Source organism: Pecten maximus, chromosome 9, assembly GCF_902652985.1.
Source record: "Pecten maximus chromosome 9, xPecMax1.1, whole genome shotgun sequence".
In the NCBI taxonomy this organism is placed as follows: Eukaryota; Metazoa; Mollusca; class Bivalvia; order Pectinida; family Pectinidae; genus Pecten; species Pecten maximus.
The window spans coordinates 11,803,369-11,824,325 of record NC_047023.1 but is presented as its reverse complement, the minus strand read 5'-3'; the positions used below and the strand labels follow the sequence as shown (position 1 = coordinate 11,824,325).

The following is a 20,957-nucleotide window of genomic DNA, read 5'->3' as shown; positions in this document are numbered from 1 at the left end:
GCTATGGTTCGCCCTTATGCCAATGCCACGCTGTACTTATGCTATGGTTCGCCCTTACGCCAATACCACACTGTACACATTATATGCTTTACTTATGCTTTGATTCGGCCTTGTGTCAAAGCCATGCAGTACTTATGCTTTAATTCGTCCTTATGCCAATGCCATGCTGTAATTATACTTTGGGTAGTCCTGATGCCAATACGATGCGGATTTATGCTACGTTTCGTCCTTATGTCATTATCATACCTTGTACGAGTACTATGTTTTCAACAAACATGATGTTTATTGTTTAAACGCTAATATACTCTTTAGTCGCTGTATGTATATTAAATGTGTGTTTTTAAGCGTTGCGTGCATTTTAATTGCGTGTGATACATTTTGACTGCATTCACTCAGACTTTGCCCTACTTTGTCACTGGGAGATGTAGCTGTGGTAGTGGGTTTATTTTGTAGTACTTTGTTATGTCACATTGTACAGTATGTCATGTTTAGCTCTGTATATTTTGTTGTTATGAGTTGAAACTGTTCTTCACCTATGTAAGCACGGGTAATTATGTAAGTGACCTGATTTTTCTTCCCTAGTTAGGTATTCAACACGCTACGAACATGTGAGAAGGGCTAAATCTGTATTATCTGAGTAACACAGCTACTTGTTATAATTAATATCAATGAACTTTTAATCCGATGAGCGTCTCTGATTTCCAATGTGATTGGTCCTAGAGGGATTAATTTGGTGATCAGCCTGGATCGAACATAGCTGCATATGTACTTAAACGACCCTTGACCGCCTAACTGTGACAGCTAAGGCCATCAATACATTGCAGAGGCCAAAAGTAACGAGGAATAAGCCTTAGGGTAGTATTAAGTAGTTCTTTTACGACAATTGCTCAGTCGAAACATTGCTGTAACCAATCAAACTGACCTCAAGGCTAAATCGCCTTATTTCTCCCGGTTTTAATAAACACCTACGACCCATTGGTATGCGTGATTGGTAAGACGCGATTTGTATTTGAACAAAAGCGAACCTCTTAGACAACTCTCCCTTCTAACAAGTAATTATAGCTTTTCCTCGATTCAAATTACTCACTCTCTTATACAAGCACTATTTAAGGCGCGATTTTGGTGACCCAGATGTTAAAATAATTGAAAATGATTGTCAGAATAGCGTTGCCCTTAGGATAATGTATACTCGCCAATGTAATGGGCCGTCATCCTGAACCCTTGTCGTGATAATATTGCCTAGCCAGAAATATATTGTGTATGTGCCAGGAACCTCGTATTATTGGTCTTCGTTGACAATGTGTTTATATTAATAAATATTTGAATAACCATTTTGCTAAAAGAAAATAAACCAAATTTCGTCTTGTTAATAAATTTTGATAAGAGGAATGCATTTTCGGTCAACTTTTCGATTTCCACATAAATCTACCCAATAGCTGGTAATGCTAGCGGGAAATTTCAATTTTTAGGTAAGAATTCCGATTTCGTTATTATGTAGGTATTCTGTGTTGTTTCCGGCTTTGGTAACCGCGAAATACTAGTCCCACGGAATTTACCAATTATGCAGTATTCTTAATTTTTATCTTTCCTGTATGTTGTATGATCAAAGCGTCATCAGTTTTGGCCATTTTTTTATTTCAGTATTTTCTCCTTGGCGCTCAGTATTTTTAGAAGTAACGACTGGTTCGCCCGTTGTCAGTATAATGTGACTTGTGGGACGTCCTGCTGGGTGTCTTTGGCAGTATGCTTTAGTATTGACATCAGATTCGTGCTATCACAAAGAAGCAAACACATAAATACCTCAGCCTCCCAAAACACATTCGCCACACGCATGTCCCTCGCACTTAGGGAAGTCCTGATTTAAATCACCCTAGCTGTTGATAAAACGTTAAACAATTAAAAATCAAACCAATCAATCCTTCTAGATTTTTGCATTTTTTTTTCGGTCAAGTCCTAGACTCATGAAACAGTTGTATAATTTCAAATTCGACTAATACTGTAACAACTTTAATGCCCTGTGCGTCATTTGTTCAATGATTTCATCCATAAGGTTTGAAGTATCATTGAGAATAATGATCTAGCTGGGTGGTTATTTTGGTGCAGGGACGTTTAGCTGGATGGTTAGCTTATATCGGTATTGGAATGGCATAGGCTACGTTGGTGGGACATTATATCTCCGCTACGAATATTCGGACATTGCCGGATGGAAGGAGCCCTTTCATAGACACATGATCCTAAAGATTTTTTCCACGCTCTCTGTCTGCATTCTCAACGAACGTGGACTAGATGATATTCGTAAGATTTATGTAAGCGGCCTGTGTGCGTTATACAGCTACAACCTGTCGAACATGCCAAGCTCACTCCCACTACAGGTGGTGATATCTGCCCTATCATAACAATCTTTGGCTTCAACACGAGACAACAAGGTGTGTTGGGAGCGCAGAGAGCTCTTGTCTATATTAGATATGGACAGTGCCATGTAACACGCATTTGTGATGAAAATTAAACACTTTGATTAACTTGACTTCCCCAATGTTATCACGTACATTCCTGGTTATTTTTAGGAGCACTCCCATACTTTCGCGATTTTTATACATTATTTCAAAAGCTTGTATAGTATAGAGTTATAAGATACTGAAAAAAATAACTCCATCAATCAGCTTATCTGAGGCGATGTGCACGTTTCAGAAATATTGTCTGGTAACGCTGATTTTCTATAAATCGTTGTAAGATGATATTACACAAGATATTCAGATTTACCATTATAGATCAATACAATATATACAACACACATCAACTGTTACGTAACGCTGAAAGTAATCAACGCATTTGAAAATAATTTCATGTTATTTGATCCAGAAATAAACAGCACTGCTATACAATCAAAAACATATGTCCTCGAAGCATTAAAACCAAATTTGGTACCCCTTGCGCGGTAAATGTATCTTTTAATCATATTTTGTTTTCAAGAACAGATCAGTATACAATTATTCCAATAATATCAACATGTTTCCATTCTGGTCCTTTTCATTTCAAAATCATATCCTGTTTTCTATGTCCAACAGTCTATTAATATGATTCTCGGCTTTATAATATCACCGATTGTTACTGGTAATGATCTTATCGTAAATGCCACGATATTTGACTTCCGACCAGACATTTGCCTATAGATATTTTCCATGTGTTCATGAGTACCATATTTATTTTTATAATTTGTCCTCACTTCCAATAGACTATTTCCAATATTACATATCGGTAAATTATCCGGAATGGTAGTCTACTGACAATGGTATATACGAATCGTTCTTTACGCCCCAAATGTTATATTAACACTGTATGATTAATGGAATCGTTACCATATAGACGATCTAGTCGATGGATTAATGAATCCCTAGATTGTGTAGTCGGTACAATAATCATTATCCTGATGACTGACCATGAGATTTCACGACTTCATGATTCATAGAAAACCCTCATAGACTGTATCATATGAAATAGCCACGATGCTGCTATACGCTCTTAAGGCCGATTTTCTGCTGTCCTGTTTTGTTATTTGCACAGCTGATTGTCAGAAGAATATGGAAACATATATTGATTAGTTGAACTTTAATTAACTAGTTTTATTCACGCGAATGTATTTTGATCATCTTGATTGCTACTGCTAACATTCCGGTCGTTTAAATATTTTCAAAGAGACGGAATTTAATTACTCATTAAGCGGTCAGTCTTTATCTGGGTCATGATATAAAGACGGTATAAGTGCCTCGATACCTAGAAAGATCAATGAGTCCGTCCTCATTACAGATGTCCCAGTAGGACTAGATGATCAGGTATAGATATTCGTGCTATTTAAACACACTAATCAATATTCGGTTACTAATTAATATACAGTCTACGTACATGTAGTACTGTTAATGCACTGTCATCAGACATGGAAATGTTACTTACAGTGTTAAATTATCAATTTACACGGGCGCCTCATATAACACCACATGTGTATGTTGGGAATATATACTGCAAACGAACTACATTTGACATGCCAAAATTTTAGCGCAAACCCTAATTAAAACAGATCATCAGAATGATGAATTAAGGCACCAGCATTGATTGCCATAGAAACGAATGTAGCTAAACAACATAGTGAAATAATAATCTAACAGAAGCAAAAAAAAAAAAATAAAAAAAACAAAAAAAATAAATAAATAAAAATAAAATATAGCATAAAGCTAAGGCTTTCACTTATTTACATGTAGCGTTTCGTAAACAGAGCGCTGTCCTGATACGTCACTCTCATCCACGTGTCTATATTACAAACATCAACCAAGGTGAACAGTGTTTGTGAAAACCCATAAAAATATCTTTGTAAAACATCATTTCGTTCGGTATAAGCTGATGTATTGCTATATCGTAAATCTATTTTACTATTGATGTAAAAACATCAACGTTAACAGGTGTATGCAATATACAGTTCTTGTCGCTATGAACAGCTACGTGATTTGGTTACTTAAACTATAAAATTTAATATTAAAATGTTCCTGTATAGAGTAGACCAAGGACAATTCTATATGTTGTTTTGATAGAGTAATCTGGAAATATTTGATTGTACGGTATATTTAATCAGTGATTTTAATTGCATGTTAAAAGTTCTTAATTGTATGGTGTCTGCCAAGGCAACGTGATAAAGCCATTCATTAATTGTCTCGCGACTCAGTTCGTTATAACGCTGCTCCCTGTTGGCATTGACAGTAAGAGGATATCTTTCAGGAAACAGCGAATATGTTCCTTATATCTTCCTACTCATGAGAAACCCGCGGGGAAATGACGCGCAATTTAACTAGTATACTGTATAGCATAACATACATGTACCAAGATGTAATTTTTACGTGAAATAAATAATAAAAAAAAAAAGGTAAACTTTATATTTATTTTACAACAATTCCGGAACAAGTTATATTAACTTATATCAATCACTTGTGGGCGGTGATCGAAGCTCGCGAGAGGTCTTTGTGTGGCAGGAGACTGAAGTTACTGGAGAAAACCCACGTGTTCGTACTAGATTCCACGCCATTTCACGTGCAGTCGGAGAATCGAACCCCAGCCGCCATGGTGAAAGGCAAGTGTGCTACCATTATTTCACCGACCACTATAAAAAATGTTTGCCTAGATAAAGAGGGATGGTCACCAAATATTTTTCGCCATCAATTGTATTGGGTGATTTCCACTGCTTGTAAAAGTACCGGGCTATCACAAGGATACTTAACAAAAACACACATACGCACTTATCACACGCATTCAAATCGCACACACGGGAGGCCGTCCTTAAATGACCTTAGCTGTTGAAAGGACTAACAAAAAAAAACCAAAAAAAAACCCAAACCAAACCACTGCTTGTATGATAATGATATGTTTACTTCATATTATCATTACACCTTCTAAACATAGATATAATGTAATCAACAGGATCACACGATGTACTGTATACATAAGACTATGGCCGTGGTAGCGACTCAAAAACAATTTATGCAAGCGAAGGTACGGCATTAGCAATATAAGCAATCAAAGACAAATGCTTTAGGAGAGGGAGTTTCTTTTAAACATCCCAACTACAGAAAGGAGTAAATCATGCATATCGACCAGCTCTTTTTTATTGGATTTACATATGTAATTAGTATTACGGCGACATCGAAACTATTAAGGTTGCGCAACACCTTTGACTTTGTAGAATTTAGAAACTTTTAGAGTTGATCATAATCTATGATATTTGATATAAGAGCACCTAGCAGAGTCAATTTTGTCACGGAGACAAATCTAAATCTAGAATATAATATGCGACAAGGCTTTACCTGCATGCATTTCCTTTATGTGAAACATATTTTTAATTACCTGAATGAATGATTACATTGTTTACGCAATATGATAAAATGCAGACTTATTGTGATATATACGACTTGTAATTCATCATCTTACACGGATGTTTAAATACAAAAGACTTAAAATTTCGTGAAGGTAAACTTAATATTAAGATTGTCCTGTATAGAGTAGACCAAGGACAATTTTATATGTTGTTTTGATAGAGTAATCTAGAAATATTTGGGTAGCACACCACAGTAAGACAGCCTGGCCATGGGCAATTGTTTTGTTAAGCAAATAACTCCTGTATTATGATATGTATAAAAAATGAAAAAATAAATGTACACTATAATTGGTATATCCAGTATGAAGTAGTACATACAGGCTTCACATTTATTAAAACAAAAATCAATAAATTGGTTCCGGATTTTAAATATCCGGATTTTCCGAACGTGTGTTTACACAGGAAATTTAGTTTCGCCTACAGCGCAAAATGGAAGCCCACAGAAAAGGTAAGATAGCGGAAAAACTTAATTTACAACATATGTCCAAACAAGATTAATTCTGTCTTTGGGATAGAGATATTTAATTTTAAATAGGTTTCAGAAAAAATATTGTGTAGAGAATTGTGCCATTTTGGGTCAAATATCATAATATTTTGCAATTTTTGAGAATTTTTTAAGCTGTTACCATGGTATTCACAGCTCTAAAAATCACAGAAAATATCAGTTTACTTATCCTTCAGAGCTCTATTAAAATTGCAAATGTTGTACAGATTTCAAATATATATACTTTATTAGAGGTTATATGTAAGGTTAACTGGCAATGTTTACATATCTAATTGTATGGTGTCTGCCAAGGCAATGTGATAAAGCCATTCACTAATTGTTTCGCGATCCCGTTCGTAATAGCACTGTCTCCTGTTAGCATTGACAGTAAGAGGATATCTTTCAGGAAACAGCGAATCTGTTCCTTACATCTCCCTACTCATGAGAAACCCGCAGGGAAATGACGCGCGGTGTAACTAGTATACTGTATAGCATAACATACATGTACCAAGATGTAATTTTTACGCGAAATAAATTTTAAAAAAAGGTAAACTTTATTTATTTTACAACAATTCCGGAACAAGTTATATTAACTTATATCAATCACGTGTGGGCGGTGATCGAAGCTCGCGAGAGGTCTTTGTGTGGCAGGAGACCGAAGTCACTGGAGAAAACCCACGTGTTCGTACTAGATTCCACGCCATTTCACGTGCAGTCGGAGAATCGAACCTCGGCCGCCTAGGTGAAAGGCAAATGTGTTACCACTGTACCACCGACCACTCTAAAAAATGTTTGCCTAGATAAAGAGGGATGGTCACCAAATATTTTTCGCCATCAATTGTATTGGGTGATTTCCACTGCTTATAAAAGTACCGGGCTATCACAAGGATACTTAACAAAAACATACCGCAGCCTCCAAAAACACACATACGCACTTACCACACGCATGCAAATCGCACACACGGGAAGCCGTCCTTAGATGACCTTAGCTGTTGAAAGGACTTAAAAAAAAACCAACAAACAAACCAAACCAAACCACTGCTTGTATGATAATCATTACACCTTCTAAACTGCCCTGCAGGTAGGGCGTAAGAATTGTACCTGCTGCCCCCATTGCATGATCGTAAGAAGTGACTAAACTTGGGATCTTATCTTTTCTCTTCTTTCTTAACAACTTTTTTCTTCCTAATGTCTCCCTTGACAATTCCTCACTTTTGGCCTTTAGTTGAGCGTGCGACCCTGTGAGGAAGGCTTTGGGTTCTGTCCCCTGGCCGAGACATACCAGAGTCTTTAAAAATGGTAGTTGCTACTCCTGCTTAGCGCTCAACATATTTGGAGTGGAACGACTGGTTCGCCTGTTGTCAGTATAATGTGACCGGGTGGGGTGTGCTGCTGGGTGTCTTCGGCAGTATGCTTCAGTGAAGTAGCATTATAAATCGGCATGGGTCCGGCCTATCACAAGGAGACTAAACACGAACATACCATAGCCTCCCACAACACACATACGCACTCGCCACACGCATGCACGTCGCAAGCACGGGAGGCCGTCCTTAAATGACCTTAGCTGTTAATAGGACGTTAAACAAAATAAACCAAACCAAACTAAACCAAACACCTTCTAAACACAGATATAATGTAATCACCAGTATAACACGATGTACTTTATACACTAGACCACGGCCTGGTTAGCGACACAAAGACAAGTCTATGCACGGGAAGATACCGCGTTAGCAATATAGTAATCAAAGACAAATGCTTTCGGAGAGTTTCTTTTAAACATCCCAGTTACAGAAAGGAGTAAATCATGCATGTCCACCAGCTCTTTTTATTAGATTTACATATGTAATTAGTCTTATGGCAACATCTCAACCATTAGGGTTGCGTAACACATTTGACTATGTAGAATTTAGAAACTTTCAGAGTTTAGCATAATCTAGAATATTGGATATAAGAACACCCAGCTTAGTCATTTTGTCACGGAGACATAAATGAAAATGCTAAATCTAGAATATAATATGCGACAATCCTTTACCTGCATGTATTTCCTTCAGGTGAAACATATTTTTAATTACCTGAATGAATGATTACATTGTTTACGCAATATAATAAAATGCAGACTTATTGTGATATATACGACTAGTAATTCATTATGTTACACGGATGTTGAAATACAAAAGACTTACAATTTCGTGAAGGTAAACTTATATCATATGAAATGTTGATAACACACGGAATGTCGTACTGGTCAATGTAATTAATTTCATTGTAGGGAAATGTGATTTCTATTATATATTTCTCTCTAGAAGTTTAATTAGTTTGTTTAATGTTAAGACAGTACTACACATCAGCACTGTAAGAGATTATCCCCGATGTCATAAAATTATGTAACGTGACATCGACCCCGCAAGTCAATATAATAATTATCGAGATAAGCATGCATTTGAAAGCACTAAACTGAATAGACGGGAAAAGATAAAGTTTTTTTTATGTGTATCCAGTATCATCGTTAGGTTTACGAACATACTTATTTTCTTTATTTCAGCATTAGTACTTGGAACAAGTTCATCGTCATGCAATATAGTCTAAATGTGATTTATCGAGATAAACATGAATTGAAAATTAAATAGACAGGAAATGATAAAGCGTTTTGTATATTTATCCATTATCATCTTGAAGTTTACGAACATATATATTTTCTATGCGACTTAGTATAAGTACTTGGAAAAGGTTCATCTGCATGAAATAGACATGTGTCATGAAGTGCATTGCGCACATACAAGATGCACCGCACATATGACGTATCTTCATAGCACGTGATTGCAATCATAAAGTCATCTTAATTAGCAAAGTTGTTCTTAATAAGTACACCAAAACTGGTGATTATCATCAAATAAAATCATGATAATATTTCTTTCAAAATTGTTTTCAGACGTGTGTGTTTCTTAGCGAGAGAGTCAGTTATGTATTGCAGACATTTTTTTCCAGGAAATTAAAAAGCAAATATGATATTTAATGAAACATTGCGATCTAATTAAGACGTACCTGATGCTGGATCGGTCTGAACCTCAATCAGAAGTCCGCGATACTAGTCAATACAGATCCGATCCCGGATGTAACACAAGTTACGCTAGTCCTTGTTGCCGTAAATGCTAACTGTGTTACCAGTATCTTCGTGTTACAGTGAGCTGTGACCAGCATATGATCGGTACATTGATCACAACGTAACATATACGTATAGCATTTAGACACGCACTAACGAGCGTCTACCTACTTAATAACATGTTCATAGTAGTGGGTATTTTAATTCAATAACCAGGTCTGGAAGAATGTGTTTTGATGAAGTGTATAAGATTTTATCTCTGCAGGTATGTGCAAAAACATGTTGCACTTTCAGGATAAAGATGCGTGTAAGCTTAATGTATATTTTCTATTTCGGTACCAATACCTGTCTTAATTATTTTTGTTAATTTATTCCAACAATTAATAGGTAGTTTCTCGTAACATAACATAGAAAAAAACAGCCAGTGAAAGCAATGCTCCAATGCGTAATGAATTATAGAAGTTGTTTATTTTTTTTTTAATTTTACCCCTTAATAAGTTTATTGCGAGGCAGGGTCTCCATAATGTAGCTGGTGGCTACTTCATTGAACAACATACGGAATGCCTGTGGCATGTCATTCGGAGCAATTAGCCAAAATCAATAAAAGGGATTGCGACACACCTCAAATCGGTTATTGCATTGTCTGAGGTTCCATTGTGATGGCTTTTGTGTCTCCTAACTGCAGAGAAGACAACAAAATATAATGTATTACATTTTTACCAGTGAAATATCAAAAATTATTCATTCTATAAAGTGATATTTTTCACTAGTGAAGAATATCATATTTTTCACTAGTGAAAAATATCACTTTTACCAAAAAAATTGACCAATCAGAAAGCCCGACATATATGTCAGCACCTGAACAGAGGGAACTACTTTTTTGTATGCAAACTTTCGCTGTAGGCCTAGTTAGCATGCGGGGTAGGTTTTTCGTTGTAATAAACAGAATATCTAACAGTGTCTTCAGTAATACCAAATATATTTCACTCGTGTGGCTAATATTTTGATATATCAATCAAAATATTAGCCCACTCGTGAAATATATTTGGTATTACTGAAGACACTGTTAGATATCCTCTATATAGCTATCAGAAAATGTTCCAATAATGCTGATGGCTGTACTACATTGTAGGCGTTGCGGAAGGGAAATATTTACTTTAACAACATATGGAACACATTAAAAACGAACCCAAAGGAAGAAAAGAAACAAACGGCAGAGTTCAAATTAATTTTTTAACTGTAAAAGTGTTTATCGTTTCCATTGAGACAGTATATCTATTCCATATGTCTATTTGGTCATAAACATTGCCTCACGACAGAGTGTAAACTGATTTGAATGAATTTCTTTCAATTTTAAAAGAGAAGTATATATGTTCCAACACACTTGAATACTTATAACGATATATTTTCAAAAATCAATATTAAAGTTTGAAGAGATTTATATTGAGTGGGAAATAATAAAGGAAAAACAATGACGGCTGTTCGTGTATGAAAGACCGTTAACGCTTGTCAAGGATTTTTGTATCAGTATGAGGTTTCCCAATACAAAGACATTTTTCGAAGCTGACAAAACACAGTGTGAACACATTGAGAGCTACACAGATATTTCATTTTTACAGTTGACAGGGAATTTATTAATTTACAAAATAATATAAATTGAAACTGACAAATTTTTATTAAACTAATATACTTTTTATATAGCATATCAATTTAGCGTTGATAGATTGTCTGAGATATTGACAGGGCGTATAAGCTTCTGACTAGACAAGATCGTACATGGAGGCGGGACCCTAAACAGTGACAACATACCATATCCATTATTGACCAGAACCCAGGCAATATCTGGTTTGTAATGAATGGTGCTGAAGGGAAATATATTGCTAGTCTCGGCGATGTGATACAAACTCATTGTTTACTATCATACTATCAAAGCAGATAAATAGTTCACTCTCGTGCAAATACTTTATTGTATGCACTAAAGTATGAATACCACAGCCAGGCCTCACGACACATTATTGTAGGCTACATATAACATACCCCAACGGAATGGAACAATATTGAATTTTGTGGGGGATGGATTATAAAGTGATATTTGATGTAAATGATATATGGCAGTGGATTTAATTTATCAAATTTACCCTACCAAATGTAATTCCAGAATGCACTTCAGGTTCTTTTACATCACCATATGTAAAATTATACATTTTCTGCTTGAAATTACGCTGGAACTATATTGCGAGGTTTACAGTTTTCTGTAATTCATCTTGAGGATTGCTGAAGTGAACGTCTAGTAGAATGATGGAAAGGCAAAAACAATCGTCTAACCGACATCTCAATAAATCATAATATATATCATCTACTAATTGAATTTCATGAATGACCAACAAAAAGGTCAGTTCAAGCCTTTTAAAATTATGTAAATTTCCGCACGCTATGAAATTCAGGAATCTAAAAAAAACAAAAACCCCAAAAAACAACAACAACCAATAAATCACCAAAAAAAAACAATAAAAACCAAACTATTATAAAAACATCTTTCACTCTGATATATTATACTAAAAGAAACTCCATTTCAAATTTGAATGCAGCTAATTCACGCTATACGTCTCAACCACATCACTTACATTCTGATTTAGGTAAAATAATTGACTCTCTTTCCTGCTGAACTATTTATTTCAATGTTCACTGCAATTGTATATTGAAAAAAAGAGAGGAAGAAATCGTGCTTAAAATCTTGAAAATCCTTGTCGTCAAACATGAAGCAATGGTTTTAGAGACCGATTTTTACGAATATAAATGATTTTGAGTTATATCCCATTAGACTGAAATATCGATTTATTTAATCTCAAACCCTATCATACTTTAAATAGGAATAGTTTTGTTGCTTTAAAATAAAACAAGAATGTTAAAAAAATACATATCGTCAAGGGAAACGTTGATTCAATAAGCTGGGTTGTCTATTCGACTGCCTTAAAATGATCCAGAAGATAACAGATTCGCTATTGTATTCCTGTCTTTTTAGCAAATGATCTGATTGAGTACATGAGGACAAACTTTATTTATATTTTTGTTATTGCTGAAGTGATATGAGGATTTATGCAAACGAAGGTTTATGGTATCAAACTGAACCGCTTTGTATTGAAAGCAAAACCAGAGATAATGGTTTCACACCAGACAGTCCATCATTAGTATCGGAGCGGATAATGGCAACATTGCACGCTTTATTCACCAAAGCAGGAAGTATATCGCTTGGAGATCTACAGTCGGTATTTAGTGCACGGTTTCATTCAACTACTCCTTGGCAACATACCATACGGTACATGACAAAAAGCGACACCCAAAGTACAAAGAAATGTTAACTCAAAATCGACGAAACACCACAACATAGGTTTCAATGATATACTTTTGAAGTACAAGATTTCTAAGACCAGGCGTTTTGGAACGTTAAGCGTCGTCTGTTTCATCGTACTGCAATACATCTATCTCAAATCTGCGTGAAGAAATATGAGAAACTGAGTGATGAAAACGACCCCAAAGCAATCATACCAATAGACTGAATGCCTATTATTTCGACGGACTTGATGAAAAATTTAATTACATACAATTGCACATATAGAGACAAAAACATCCTATATATTCAGTAAACTACCTAGAGGTCACACGTACAACTCCGTACAAAATGTACCTCGTAAATAGACAAATCAACTGTATGTAATGTACTGTAGGTCACAATGCATCAGTAGAATGCATCGGACCTTCATTCTGAGTGTATACTAGGTTTGTTTATAGATATCTGCACTAGTTACAAGTACGCGAAGGATATTCAAAAAACAGGATTCACTCAATTATTTGTCGAGTAGCGTCCATGATATTATACTGCAATTTAACTGCTTTAAATTTGTTTCTGGGTGGGCTTGTAGTGCACATATGGCCAATTGCATTTTACCTACTACAAAGCTTACGTCACGCCAATGTTTATGTCTAGCTCTCTAACGCGTGTGATGATTGGCCAATTGAACAGGCCTTATTAGCATTCAGGTGTAAATGAATTCACCTGTCATCATGGCCGTGTTACACACGGATAAATTCACTGAAAGCATAGTATACAAACCTGACATAATATTTTATTATAACTATACGGATGCTGCCTTTGAAATAAATCATATACATTTTATATAATACCAGTTGTTTATTATAATGCATTGTATTTGAATATACAGTTGAAAATTAATGACGCGGCATTGACATGCTGACAAAGGGACAGATGTATGCAAATCGAAAATATGTCAAAGTGACATGCAAGATGAATGCTTGTTATTAAAGTCGTAGGAAAACTGTAGCGTCATTTGGTTAAAGCAATAAATTCGCTTCAGTTTTTGTAGCAGATGGTTAATCTAATTTTGATATTGCAATAACGTCGCAAAAAGGTCGATGTATGTACAACGCAAATGCCTTTTGATGCTGGGAATGTCATAAAAATATATTTGATAATAAATCATATTTGACGGAACACCATTCCCCTTTTTAACTTCATTGTCTTCCTTCCCTATACATGATAACATTTTCAGAACCCATCCGTCGTAAGAAACAGTAGTGTTCTTTCCATCTATATAATTTAATATAAATGTGGGTCGCTAAAAACAAAGAAATTTAAATATGCATCTTTTGCACTCTAAATTTTGTTAAAGCCAAACACAGGATCTAATTAAATCACTTGTAAATTATAGTTTTGATCTTTACTCGGAAACAATAACAGCAGACTTGACTTAACCGACACGATTTTTTTCTTTAAACATGGAAATTAATTTAAGTTTTTATGTTTTCTAAACAATGTGAAGGTCTTTTCCCCGAATATTTACGATAACATGAAATACTGGTCTTTATCTTATCATTGATAATGCTTATAAGCATGTATTGATGTAGACAGCATGCTTCATCAATTTCCCAATTAAGTCTGTAATATTGAGGACCATGCCATAATCCATGTTTACATGTACATTATTTCAAAGTAGATAGGAAGACGTAATGTCTTTGTTATGTATCTTCATGGTTTATTTTAACGTTATATACTCCAACAATTGACATGAGGAGTATGCATACCAATAGACATTTCCAAGATCTATAAGGGACCTAGAACTTAAAAAAAGGCTTCAACGTCTTCCTGTGAAATTTGAACTTCTCGACCAAGGGACAATGCGTATGGTCTTTACGTTAAGAGAATGACAAATCAATATCGCACAATGACATTTAATATATTTGCAATATGCTCATGGTGTCAAATGTAACGCGACGCGTTAGTAATTGCATTCGGAAGGCAGACATGTTACTATAAAGAATGGAAGGTCATAGTAGAAAAACCGAAAAACAGCCAAGACACAGAATCAATTGCAAAATGTGTAGTCTGAATTGATACATACACAACAGCATCAACAATGTCATTCAAAATACATGGACGGGTAGCGATAGGAAACCGAGAAGTCAGGGAAATTATAACAAGTGCAACAACGTGTGCTTAGTCAGTATCAATAACAAAGGAAACACAGCAAGGTACCAGGAAGTCAGAAAATAAAAGGAGCGCTATAATTTAAGTGCTATATAGAGAGAGCACAACATCAATAACTGTATAACCTGCAGAAAAACGCAACAGAGAAGAGTACAGCACGAACCAAGAATACACGAAATAGCAATCAATACAACAGGAAATGAACATGAACAAAAGCAAAGTGGTCGGCAATGACAGAATTTGAAACCGAATAGTGTATATTATTTCAATGACCTCATGCTTTTTATTGAATGGTGTACTAGCAAACTATAAATATAGATACATTGATATGCTCAGTACCTAATGGTATATGTTACTGTTCATTAACACTAGTCACTAAATTGCTTTATTGAGAAATTATCCCAGCGTTTAGGCCACATCATATTGAAATGTGAGAAATTAATCGTAATTTATAGTTTTTTCTGTAGGTCTGGCTTGATAAGTCACCACTCAAATTGATAAACCATGTACATTTTTATCAGTAATTGGCGGCTCGTTATCGAGAATATATCTTTACCGGCAAATCGACAATGTAAAATTATACTACACAGATATCTCTATAAAATACTCAGAAACGAATCATCTACTATGTTCAGATTTCGAGACAAAGTCCTTTCAACATGCATGCATGAAATGCTTTAAAAATATCATTGGTAATAAGTTGCAATTGTAGTATTCCAACATACATGTGCAATGCTTTGATGTGATGTCGATATGGCAATATACGCCACAGCACATTGGCTGTGTATTACGGTGTGTGCTTTAAAACAGAAGAAATCAAATCATTTCCGCTATAACATAGAGTACATTTACATCAACGGGGACATCAGACTAGTGGACTCTGTGGCTTGGAAAGAAATTACAACTTCCAATATCATGTTATTACCCGGTTATGTGTAATCGAATGTGGCGTATCGTGAAACGTTGGAAAAGAAATAATTGTGTTAAAGAAGACACTATATCGGCTATTCTGATATAGGCCTTGGTTTATGGGTCATCCTAATTAGGTCAGAGAGTGCTCTGTGTAGACTGGAGGCGGTCTAGCGAAACTTAGACAGTACAAATAGATCAGTGATCATGAATAATTTCCGTTGACGAGTTGATAGGCCTGGGTATTTGAATTTCTAGCACCCCATTGCTTTAACGTCAAACGGTTATTTGAATAATGCAAATCGAAATGTATAAATAGATATATAGGTCAATCAAGTAAAACGACAAAGAGAGTAAGTTAAATAAACAATAAGAGAGTTACCAATATGGTGCTGTTAGAGGTAATCATATTCACGGAAGGAGGGGGGGAGGGGGGGCGACAATGACATTCATGATACGGAAATGTTCATCAATATCGACTAGACATGATGATGTAGCAGCCATTATCTGATGATATACGCAAGCAGTTGCAAGTAACATACTATCGAGGTCGCAGAAAGACATCTCGAGATTCAACGAAGATAGTGACGACCGGGTTATTAGAAGGGCGAACGAATCTGTCGCTTCATTATATCATGTAGTCATCTGCAGAAAATCTATATCAGGATGTATCGTGGTAAAGATTTCGTAAATCATGACCGGGTTGTGAGACGGGCGGGTAAACATGTCGCCTCATTACATCATCTAGTCACCTGCAGCAGATCTATATCAGGATGTATCATGGTAAAGATTTCGTAAATCATAACCAGATTAGGTTTTAATGGGGACAATAAATATATATTCTACTTAAAAATATGTCTGAAACAACGCATGTGCAGTATAGCAGGTTATCTAACACAACCAATGAATATGTTTCATAACGCATGTGCAAGATTTGTTTCCTTATATCAATTTATGATAATTCCAGTTTTTATTACTTAACTACTATTTTGATTTTATTTAAAAATAAGTATTTCAAGGGTTGCCGGATATATTTCAAACATACTGTCTAAAACTGATATCACATCAACAACAGTTGACGTCAGAAGGCCTTGATGGTTACTAAGCGTATCAGTTAAACATGCCACACCTCCTCTGACTTACGGATATACCTTCAATTGTATAGCTCTAGACAGACGGAATGGCACCGGTAATATCTACCATCAAATGAAATAATATCATGTTTTCAGTTACTGTCACGATAAAACAATCTCAAAACAATTGGAATCTAATTTCAATATCGAAATTGGGGATGTGAATATGTATCATAACCCAAAGGTTCAAACCTCTGGTACATGCAACGTGTATTTGATTTCAACGTCGTTACACAAAGATGAACGGGAAGACCTTTTATAAACTTGATATTCAAAAAAGAATAAAAGATTTCATGCGATGCCTGTATTAGAAATAAATATGACGCTTTTAATGTATCGATCATAGTATGTCATATTTTGTTTATTTACAAGTATATATATATTGATCAGGTGATTGTGAAGCGCAATATTGCATCCTTACAATTGCGTTGGATATGTAAACAACCAGCACATAATGAAAGAAAATGTGTTTATTTTAAATAGTCACGATCTTGATTAGTATCTATGTCAAAAAAATTAAAAAAAGATATAATTATATGTATAATGACCATCATTTTATTTCTTAAGATATTACTGCAATTGATAGCCCCAATGCACATTAATTCATGCGAACGTGTTTCAATTACATATGCATTTAAGATGAGGTTGCATGATTAGGCGACGGCGGTAAATTCGTGTTAAATAAGAAATATTTCTAGATCAATATCATGGTTACTTATTATAGGTACTTACGTATGACATGTCGGTGTGATGACACTGTAAATAGTACAAGTGAACAATGCATGCATACCTTTTATATCAGAACTGTCGCAAGGACGTAAAAACAAACTGAACCAAAATCACTGGATGCATTTGGTGTCACGTGATATAGTCACCGCGCCTTTATTGATACCGGTATCAGTGGGACGCTTTGCGATCCTTTTCAGGTAATACTCAGTTTAAGCAGTGGTCATTTCCACAATTGAACTAACCTGTTAACATACGACATACGACATTCAGATTTTGAATGTTCAGCCGCTGAACATTCAAAATTTGAATGGCGTATGTCGTATGTCGAGCCGCTGAACATTCAAAATCAAAATCTGAATGTCGTATGTCGTATGTTCAGCGGCTGAACATTCAAAATCTGAATGCCGTATGTCGTATGTTGAGCCGCTGAACATTCAAAAGTTACCTCGTTGGCTGGTACAAACACAAGATATGAAGTTTTGAATGTCGTATGTCGTATGTTCAGCGGCTGAACATTCAAAATTTGAATGGCGTATGTCGTATGTCGAGCCGCTGAACATTCAAAATCAAAATCTGAATGTCGTATGTCGTATGTTCAGCGGCTGAACATTCAAAATCTGAATGCCGTATGTCGTATGTTGAGCCGCTGAACATTCAAAAGTTACCTCGTTGGCTGGTACAAACACAAGATATGAAGTTTTGAATGTCGTATGTCGTATGTTCAGCGGCTGAACATTCAAAATCTGATAATTGTTTGTAATTATTTCGCGTCTTGTCAATATAATAACCTTATTGTGAAGAGTGTATACCTGTCTGGGGAAGAGTTAACCATTTCCGCAGATACACGGCAAGATTTCCAAGATTATATATATAAAATATGTAAATTCCTACCAGATTATTAATTGCAAATAAAATCTCTTCATCCCTTTATGTTTACTGATTAAAGACCTTGATTGCTTTAAGGAAACACAATAACAAGATTATTATCATTTTTGCGCTGGATTTGCTTGTAGTTTGCAACTCCAAATTGGCGGATTACTCGCCTGGCCTTGATTCAAAGTTCTTTAAACTTGATTTCCATCAAGCATTAACATCAGCGTGGCTGATGCATATTTTGGTTCTAATCATTTTCATCGGTTTAATGTCAAGATGGCTAACATTTATCAGCACTTTATATGCTTCCTGATCACATGCAAATTCTTTAAAGTGCGTTAGCCTTATGTTAAAAAATAAAATAAAATCGGGCACATACTCCGTGTTCCGAAAATATGTGATATTACAGCAAATCAACTGAGTATATATTTCACATAGTAACACAAATGACGAAGGGGGACATTATTATGACGTGCCCTGTCTTGGCAGCGAATCAGCCTTGATACTGCTGAGGACATCCAAGTTCTTACAAAAAAAAAAATTTCAATGCCACGATACCCTGACATGATCATAATGACAAGGTGTCTATTAGATTTTATTACATAATACGTTTGATTTTCCTTAACTATACGCATCAGCTATATTTCGAACTATTGTACAGGTAAAACGACTATTGCATGTTCACGTGAGAACTATTTAACACCTGTGACGTTTTCTAATTTTGCCACGTGCAAACTATTGAACACCTGTGACGTTTCGGAATATAGTCCTAGGTGTCTGTGCAATAGTCCAGAATACTTGACTCTCGGTACTGGTAATCGACCGATGTTCTATTGCACTCGGCCTTCGATGACCAGTACCTCGCGTCAAATATTCTGGACTATTGCACACCCATGATATATTTGTTAAATATGAACACTCAGATCGCAATGTATATGTATACATAGATGCGAATCGTACATATATTACACTTATATTGCAATTAATTCTGTACATACATAGTGATTGAATGGATTTTTTTTTTCATTTCTATTGCGGCTATGAATAACAGTAGCTATTTACATATCCCCTGGCGCGTGTTAGCGCACTTCGTAAGATATGAAGATAGCTACTGCAATTCATAGCCAAAATAAAAAAAAAATCATTCAATTCATATATTTACATCAATGTGATTTGAAATAAAAACATAAAGAACAGAGAAATATTTAAATGTTCAACTGCTGATAGCTGTATACGAAAAGAATAATCAAACAGCCGGTGATTCCGCCAACGAACTATGTCATCGTGTTTAACTTGGCCATCCGCAGTTTCCAGCCGTACTTTCTTTCTTCTTTTTATTCCAAACAAAAATACATCAAATAACATCAAATACAACAGTTCCTGCTAAATTAAATTTCTTTTATGTGAATTTATCGCAAAGAAAACAATTTCCGGAAATGAAACCGGGACTATTTTTCTGGCGTATTAATATTTAACTGATGTATTGTGTGGAAAATCAGCACGTGAAACGATGCTTTCGTACTGTATTTGTTTTCGTGTTTTAATGGTAAAATGTTTGTTTCACTTGGTATGTCCATATATATATACACATATGAGGAAAATATAAAATGGCTAACAGTTTTCATTAATATCCAGATTAAGTCCATGATACCGAGGACCGTGCTATACTTAGCTTTTATATCGAAACTATTTCAAACTAGATGTGAAGATATATTATCTTTATAACATATGTTTTACATGGTAATTTGGTTTAATTTTAACGTCGTATACTTCATCGATGATTCATGTCCATGGTTATTTCCAAGGTCCTTAAAGGGCCTTGGTTTTGAAAAGTATTCAAAGTTATCTTGTAGAATTCGAACTTTTCGACCAAGGAACAATGCATACGGTCTATACAACAAAGTATCAGAAATATCAATATCACAAAAGGACATATATTTGCAACATGCACTTAGATATCAATTTACCGCGACGCGCGAGTAATTGCCTTGGGTAAGTAGCAATGTAACTATAAAGAATGAAAAGTCATAGTAGAAAAATCGGAACGGCCATGTTCATCAAAATATCATCCAAGACACAGAATTAATAGCAAAACGAGTAGTCTGAATTGATACATACACGACGATATCAACTGATCTGACCTAACGTGAAATGAAGTAGAAACATAAAAAAAAGTATCATTCAAAATAAATAGTGGGACTGCGATATCAGAGAACCAAAATGTCAGAAAATGTATACCAATTCCACAAAGATTTTAGCATCATATTCTCATTATTTGTCATATCTGCTATCTAACTTACATGTTGGTTAAA

At 35.2% G+C, this 20,957-nt stretch overlaps 1 protein-coding gene across 3 annotated transcripts in view; it reads right to left on the bottom strand.

The window, feature by feature from the left end:
* Window positions 1–20,957, bottom strand: part of LOC117334918 — a 47,715-nt gene that overhangs the window by 10,077 nt on the left and 16,681 nt on the right. Inside the window, exon 1 of one of the 3 annotated variants that reach the window (XM_033894763.1) lies at window positions 9,441–9,597. The exons of the other annotated variants lie outside the window; for them this stretch is intronic. The gene's annotated coding sequence lies outside the window, so the exon portion shown is untranslated. Of the gene's footprint in view, window positions 1–9,440; window positions 9,598–20,957 lie in introns of those variants that run through there. 3 annotated transcript variants of the gene reach the window in all.